This window comes from Pinus tabuliformis, chromosome 6 (assembly GCF_031772625.1).
Source record: "Pinus tabuliformis cultivar Carrire ecotype Pingquan chromosome 6, CPIR1, whole genome shotgun sequence".
Lineage (NCBI taxonomy): Eukaryota > Viridiplantae > Streptophyta > Pinopsida > Pinales > Pinaceae > Pinus > Pinus tabuliformis.
Window position 1 is genome coordinate 480,045,627 of NC_142292.1, and position 8,877 is coordinate 480,054,503.

General features: G+C 39.3%; 1 pseudogene; it reads right to left on the reverse strand.

Moving 5' to 3' along the window:
• Positions 1–884: 884 nt before the first annotated feature.
• LOC149259381 (protein MAEA homolog pseudogene) lies at positions 885–2,099 on the reverse strand (annotated as a pseudogene).
• Positions 2,100–8,877: the final 6,778 nt, after the last annotated feature.

Consider the following 8,877-nt stretch of genomic DNA (forward strand, 5'->3'; position numbering starts at 1 on the left):
TCCAGTAGATCCCCGGTTTTTGAACAAGACTGATCAATATTTCTTTTCACCAATTATGTTTTCATTTTAATGAATGTGGCTTCATTGTCAACGTATTCGCATCCCTTTAAGATCGATAAAATCTACAAAGCCGGTAAAGTATGGAAAAAAAGATCCTTGTGACTAATGTGGAGAATCATAATTTCCCCTGGGTCATTCCTGGAGTCGTTTATCTTGTTAAGTGAATTCTAAGCAGATTATAACAAACACGAGGTAAACAAAAATACTGGAAAAGACCCATTACACGTAAATATTCGTGGAGTATCGTATTGACTACCATAGAGAAGATAATATCCTGTAACCAAGTATCTTTGTTTCTCAACACATAATCATAGTCTTTATCTTAGTGCACGGTATTTATCATTTTCATCGCAGTAATCATAGCATTACAGTATCATAACCTTCATCATAGTGTTTTATCATTGAATTCATTTATCACACTGTCTCTTATCGTGTCATCACGGTCTTCCATCATGTTACTTGCATCACATTCTTATAGTTTCTATTGCGTGATTCCAACACTATCACATCATGTCATTATAACGTTTTAGCATATGCATTGTTATTGTTTCAATGTGTTGCATTATCATATCTCCTTGTCACATTCTTTGAACACCATTTATTGATGAATTCATTGGATTACAAACTGGAAGTAACGACCCATATTGTTTTTTGACGTGAATTTAATGCCAATAACACATTCAATGGATATTTTTTGATACCTTCTATATAACTCAAAGAACCTTAACGAAAACACACCTCGAGAGAGCTGTTTTCATATTCTAACGACATATTTGCAAGCCTGGCACAATTTTTCCATAGTCAACATGTCTCAAGAACATTAGTCAAGTCACTTTCAAAATGGGCCAAATTTTTTCCTCCGTTCTTCTCGTCATTTCCCGGAAATACTTAGTACTGTAGACATAACCATTTGGTAAAACCAAACGTTGATTATCTTCATCAATTAGTTCTTTTGAAATGCAACACACAAGCTTAGAATGGATATTCTTTGAGAAAGTTTAATCTGAAGCTAGATTCAAGAATTTCTCCTGTAACAGTGGGTCTTATTTCGTACAATTTTCCCCATAGAAAAATTTAGTCTTAAGAGCAGATAACCTAACTTGTAGGTAAATATTCAACAATGGCTCGATAGTCATTCCATATAGTTTGCAAACATCCTCCTTGAATTTCAAGGCCAAATCATCCCATTGTTGTGCATCAAATAATACGTTGCATGTTGCATAATCAGTATTGCTTATGAAAGAAAGAGTCATCATTGCATGTTGAATCTCTTTCACATTGCTAGAACCCCGAGGTGCAAGATTCTTTTGAGCATATGCTATTTAATCCATTCTATGGTCTACTCAAACAAGCTTAATAAACTCTTGTAGCATAAGTTGGAAATCTAACTTTCTCTTAACGTTCTTCAACTTAGATTTATTTTCACTACACCAAGCTAGAGAAGGAGCACAATATTTATTTTGCAAGCATTCTAAGACCTTCTTTGCATCCATAAACACAATAATATAAACCAGATTATGTATGGATCTATTCTCGATAAGTTTTTATAACAATGTCATAATAGGATAAGTGTAGCATATAGTCAGCAAGAATCCTCTTAACTCATATGTGGTTCTATTCTAATTTTCTACCCAAAGAACACTCAAATGGTACAACATGGCACAACACCTTTGAAATTGGGACTGCTCACTCTTGTTTCTCTCATTTATCTTTATTTTCAATCCCTGAAGCCATGAGAAAAGAGAATTAAAGTGTTCAACAACCTCTTATCTTAACATGTCCTTATGTGCTGCTTTTGTAACACCTAACATTACAAGATTCATCTTTTTCTCAAAATTCAGATTTCTAGTGCTCATTGCTTTGTTTAGATGTTCAAATGGCAATCTCATAAGTTGATTTTCAATCCTTAATGACTCTTCGAGATGATAATTTAAACGTGCTAGAGAGTTGGGAACAAGAATTGTGGGTACTACATAGCCATTAGCTAATGCTTCATTTTTTATGCAAGAGCATCCAATGGCGAGGTGACAGTTGGACATGCTATTTAAGGCACATTTTAAAAAGTTTTACTTTGGTTTATCTTACTGTTATTTTCTTTCCAAGAACGCTGTCACAGCAATGTCAAATTTTTATTTTAAGTTATGAATGTAGTTTTAGATTAGTTTAACAACCATAACCGGAAATGCAACTATAGACTGTTAAACTTTCTAACAATATAATCAAGAAGAAAAGACAGTGAAACTTTTTAGGTAACCAGAGACTATGATTTATGATTTATTTTCTATACTGTGCATAAATGAAATCTATGAATGGAGAACAAGCCTAAGACTGTGCAAGAAAGAAATCTATGAATGGAGGACAGTATAAAGACTGTGCATATACCGAATAACACAACATTCTCATAATAAAGCCAAGGTACTCACACGACATTCACCGATCATCTCACAATTAATAGTTTGAGTCTTTCTTTATAAATACGTATACATGTATAAAATTGTTGCATAAATAACTTTCAAATTAGCATTCCAAAAAGACCATACGGCTCCCATATATACTTCATATACAAATCTACAGTTCCAATAGTCCACGAGTCCAACATCACATACAGAGGAGGGGACCAGTGATTCTGGACAGACATAAACAAAGCAAGAACTGAATCACATAGCAATTGCGGGCCACAACAATCTCAAAACCAACTAGCCATAGTCATGAAGACCTGAAGCACCTGAAGCCACAATGCTCCTACAGAGCTCACGAATAAAATAGCCCTAGATAAGCAGCTATACAGTCTAAGAAGAACGACCCTACCTGGCTCAAGCGAAGGCTGAGATAGAGGAGGGGAAAGATGGCGAGCCACCGAAACCAAACCCTCACCACCAGCATACGAGCCATGCACAAACAGATAGTTAGAGAGGCAGTATAACCATTTTGCAAACAGAAAAACGAAAAACGAAAAGAACAGGAGGAGAGTAAGGAGTTACTAGAGGTTACCTGAGGGAACTAGAGGGTTTGATCAAAACCCGAAACCAGCAGCAGAGCCAAGGGGAAATCAAGACCATAAACCCCAACAATACCAGAGGAATCCGAACCACGACCACGGGCCACAAAACCCCAACTACTCACAAGGAGCGAGGTTGTCAGCGGATAAATTACAGAGAAGAGGAATAAAACCAGAGGAGAGAAATTACCTTTGAAAGGAGTAGGTTTGTCGCCAGAGAGGTCAGGCCGAGGACCCTAACAGTGAAACCACCAAACCAGGTGAATAGCAGAGCTCCCAAAAAAGCCAACAATCAGTGAAAAAAAAAACTTCATTGACATGGACACATTCAGAGTCTACCTACAGTGAAAAGTTGCAGACAGAGCTAGCAGGTGGAAGAGCGCCAAGCGCCATTACCATTACCCTGGAAGAGACTCATACGACGAAGGGAGTAGCGAAGCAACCTAGTAGAACAACCAAATGGTCGAGAGTAGACTTCCAACGGAGCCTTAGAGCCAACACGAGGTTCGAAGCCTCGAGAACTATGGTGGCATTAAAGCCCCATTAAACCCTCACTGAAATCCCACAGCTACCGCGTGGGAAGATCATGTGGGCCAGCTGCCACGCAGCCAGATTGGGTGAGTCATCATTTTTGGTATCAGAGCAATTCTTTCCTTAGGGAAGAAAGTTTAAGTATGGAGGTAGGAAGAAGAGGTATTTGGAGAGCAACCGAAGATGGATTGCGTGAAGAAATCAGGGCCCTAAGTTCCAGACTAGCAGCAGTGGAAGCAAGGAGGTGCAGAGATCCAAAGGATGGCGACGATAGTGATGCAAGACTATAGCTACAATAGACGGGTCCGATGAGGAAGGACCAGAGATAAGATTATTGAAATTTGTCTTGTTAGCAAACAACAAACTGAAACCTAAATTGTCAAATTATGATGGTAGCTTATCTAATGAATTAATTTTGGATTGGATTAGTGAGTTAGATAAGTACTTCGAATGTGAAGAGATCAATGATGAAAAGAGGATCAGGTTTACAGCTACGAAGTTGAAGTGGCATGCAGATTGTCTAGTGTGCAACCAGAATGAAGAAGATCCAACAAACCACTGGCAAGAAGTGGGACAAGATGGTGGCCAAATTGAAGGGTAAATTTTTACCTAAATACTATGAAATTGCACTACATAGATAGGTACAGAACTTGAAGCAGAGGTCAATGATTATAAAAGAGTACACAGAGGAATTTTATAGAGTGAATTTGTGAGCAGGTTATGTTGAGGATAACCCAAAAAAGACCGCAAGGTTCGTGAATGGATTGTGGATGGAGATACTGGACGAGATCAATATTCTCTCTCCCAGATCTGTAGAAGAATCATATCAAAGTGCTTTAAAAGCGGAGGAGAAAATTAATAGAAGACAGAATGCTAGGAGAGGACGTGGATCCGGTCGAGGAAAAGGACAATCCTATGGCAGGGGCAAAACTACCAGCAACAATGATGAAGGTAGCAGTTCGAAAGTTGCAGGGTCAACAAATAAAGAGGGTAACACTAAGGGAGGAAGACCTTACCAGCGAGGTAGAGGTAATGGCAGAGGCAAAGGAGCTGCCTACCAGTGTTACAAGTGCCACAAATGGGGGCACAAATCATTTGAATGTCCTGAAAGTGATCAAGCAGGACAAAGAGGAGCATATGTTGCTCAGGGAAACCGAGGCCCCACCTCAAGAAGTGGAGAACATGCCTAAAAAAGGCGAAGCCTTAGTACTAAATAAAGTTTTGATAAAGCCAGCTAAAGAATCAGCTGATCCGACATAGTGAAAAGCCCTATTCCGGACTGTGTGTAAGTCACAGGGGAAGTGTTGTAAACTGATTATTGATAGTGGAAGCATGGATAATTTAGTAGCCACGGAGATGGTGGAGAAGCTGGGCCTAAAGCGATTGAAACACCCAACACCATACCGGGTGTCTTAGCTACAGAAAGGGCACCAACTACTTATTGATGAGCAGTGTGAGGTGGAATTTCATATTGGCAGATATAAGGATAAAGTGACGTGTGACATTATGCCGATGGATGTGTGCCATATATTGCTAGGAAGGCCTTGGCAGTATGATAGGAAGGTGGTACATGATGGAAAAACAAACTATTATAAGTTTGTGAAAGATGGGGTCAAACATACACTAGTACCCATGAAGGAAGAAGATAAAACAGAAAGTAGTGGATCAAAAGCCTTGTTGCTAGGGGGAAAGGAGTTCCTACAACAAATAGGAGATGATGAAATTAAATTTGCAATTGTACGGAGGCCAAAGGCAGTGTTTGTTCATACTAAAATTAAGGATTTACCAGAGGAAATCCGAGATATGTTGCATGAATTCAGCAATATAGTGGTGGACGATTTGCCAAATAAGTTACCTCCAAAATGGAGTATCAGCCACCATATTGACTTTATACCAGGAGCCAGCTTACCCAACAAAGTTGCTTATCAAATGAGCCCGAAAGACAATGAAGAGATTAGAAAACAGGTACAAGAATTGTTGGACAAGGGACTGATTTGGGAAAGCCTAAGTCCGTGTGCAGTACCAATAGTTTTGGCTCCCAAGAAAGAAGGAGATCGGAAAATGTGTACCGAATCCCGAGCAATCAATAAGATTACTATTAGATACAAGTTTCCTTTACCACAAATGGATGATATGATGGACTGCTTAAGTGGAGCAGCATACTTTTCCAAGATTGATTTGAAGAGCGGTTATCATCAGATACAGATTCGGGAAGGCGATGAGTGGAAGACTGCTTTTAAGACCAATGAGGGCCTGTATGAGTGGCTGGTCATGCCATTCGGATTGAGTAATGCACCCAGCACGTTCATGCGCTTGATGAACGAGATGCTGAAAGAGTACATCGGGAAGTTCGTTATCGTGTACTTGGATGACATTCTTATTTTCAGTAAGACCAGGGAGGAACATTTCAGACATGTTAGGTGTGTCTTGGAAAAATTACAGCAAAATAAATTGCTGTTAAATTTGAAGAAATGCATGTTTTTCAAGAAGGAATTGATTTATTTGGGGTTCGTGATCTCAGAGAATGAGTTGAAGATGGATCCGGAAAAGGTTGCAGCCATAGTTAGCTGGCCGTCCCCAAAGAGTTTATTTGAAGTACGAAGTTTTCATGGGCTAGCAAGCTTTTACAGGAAGTTTATAAGGGATTTTAGCAATATCTGTGCGCCCATGGTGGAAACTGCCAAGAAGGCCAATCAATGATTTTATTGGACTGATTCAGCTGAAAGGAGTTTTCAACTGCTGAAAAAGAAGATTACTGAACGACCTGTTTTATGGTTGCCGGATTTTAACAAATTGTTTCAAGTTCGTTGCAATGCCAGTGGGATAGCCATTGGAGCAGTGCTGAGTCAAGAGGATAAACCGGTGGCCTATTTCAGTGAAAATTTAAACGAGAGCAGACAAAAATATTCATCCTATGATAAGGAATTCTATGCAGTAGTACAAGCACTGAAACACTAGAGACACTATTTGTTGGGAAATGAATTCGTCCTATTTTCAGACAATTCTGCTCTGCAATATGTTATGCAATAGCACAAGTTAAACCACAAACATGCGAAGTGGGTGGAATATCTCCAAAGTTTCACATTTGTGTTAAAGAACATCAGTGGAAAAGCCAATAAAGTGGCAGATGCATTAAGTCAAAGGAGTTTGATTATGTACGAAAGCAGAGTACAGGTATTGGGTTTTGAACATCTTAAAGATCTGTACGAAACAGATGAAAATTTTCATGAAGCATACGAAGCTTACCAAAATCGTTGTTGAGGGACAACAACTTGTCGTTAGATTATAACTTGCAGGAAGGATTGTTATTCAAAGGTGGATAATTGTGCATCCCAGAGTGTTCAGTGAGGGAAAATCTAATCCAGAAGAAGCACAATGGAGGTCTAGTTGGACATTTTGGCATAGACAAGACATTGGACCAGGTAAGTCATTTTTATTATTGGCCAAGGATGCAACGAGACATTCAACGATATGTGGCTAGATGCAATATCTGTCAACTGGTGAAGGGACATACTCAAAATACAGGGTTGTATACACCATTACCTGTTTCGGACAGGCCTTGGGATTCAGTTAACTTAGATTTTGCTTTGGGTTTGCCGAGAACACAGAAAGGGTACGATTCAATTGTGGTAGTGGTGGATTATTTTACAAAAATGGCACATTTTATCCCTTGTAAGAAGACCAGCGATGCCACGCATGTAGCCCATCTATTCTTTACAGAAATTGTCAAGTTACATGGCTTGCCGAAATCTATTCTTTCAGATAGGGGTGTGAAGTTTACGGGCCATTTCTGGTGAACTTTGCGGAAGAAATTGGACACTAAACTGAGTTTCAGTTCAACTTATCATCCGCAGACTTACGGGCAAACTGAAGTAGTAAACCGAAGTCTAGGGAATCTACTGCATAGTCGAGTTGGAGAGAATTCAGGACAGTGGGATCATGTACTCGCCCAGGCAGAGTTCGCTTATAACGACTCTCCAAATAGGAGCACAAGTAGAAGCCCTTTCCAAATCCTATATGGCATGCACCCCCAAGGAGTACATGAATTACAAGATTTGGATCAGTTGGAACGGAGGAGTGCTAACGGGGAAGAATTCGCCAAGATGATTAATGAACTTCATGAACAAGTGAAAGCTAAGCTACAGAACAACAGTCAAAAGTATAAGCAAAAGGCAGATTCAAAGTGACGGGAAGTGTAGTTTGATATAGGAGATCTGGTACTAACGCACCTATGAAAGGAAAGGTTCCCTAGAGGAGAGTATAACAAGCTGAAATTTAAAAAGATAGGGCCTTGCTAAATTCTGTAAAAATTCTCTGCAAATGCTTATGAACTGCAATTACCCCCGGGTATTAGGATCTCGCCCATTTTCAATGTCGCAGACCTATACCCCTATATTTCTGCAGACACAGAAGATGATTCAGCAAGATACACACGGGACACCTAGGGAGACAAAGAGACAGGGACATGGATCTGGTAGCTACCCACAACCAAGCCCTTAGAGATTGACCAAATACTGGACACTCTGGTAGCTAGGCGGACATACCGAAGGAAGTATTTGTAGTACTTGGTTAAGTGGAAGGACTGTCCAATAGAGGATAGTACCTGGATGGGTGCTGGATAGATTTAGTGCGCCGGATATTCAATTGAAGAGCTCATAGACGGGAGACATGAGTTTCATTCACCATGGGAGCTCGATGCAGGAGCATCCAATGGCGAGGTGACAGTTGGACATGCTGTCTAAGGCACATTTTAAAAAGTTTTACTTTGGTTTATCTTATTGTTATTTTCTTTCCAAGAAGGCTGTCACAGCCAATGCCAAATTTTTATTTTTTATTTTTATTTTAAGTTATGAATGTAGTTTTAGATTAGTTTAACAACCATAATAGGAAATGCAACTGTAAAGTGTAACTGCAGGTAGTTCCTCAACTGAATGAGGCTACCAACAACATAAAAATACATTTCATAGAATGAATGGGGGTTGCTGCCCAGATAAAGAGAAATATAGCAGAGATTGTAAAACTTTCTGACAATATAATCAAGAAGAAAAGACAATGAAACTTTTCAGGTAACCAGAGACTATGATTTATGATTTATTTTCTGTATTGTGCATAAATGAAATCTATGAATGGAGAACAAGCGTGAAGACTATGCAAGAATGAAATCTATGAATGGAGGACAAGTATAAAGACTGTGCATATACCGAGTAACACGACATTCTCAGAATAAAGCCAAGGTACTCGCAGAACATTCACCGATCATCTCACAATTAATAGTTTGAGTCTTTCTT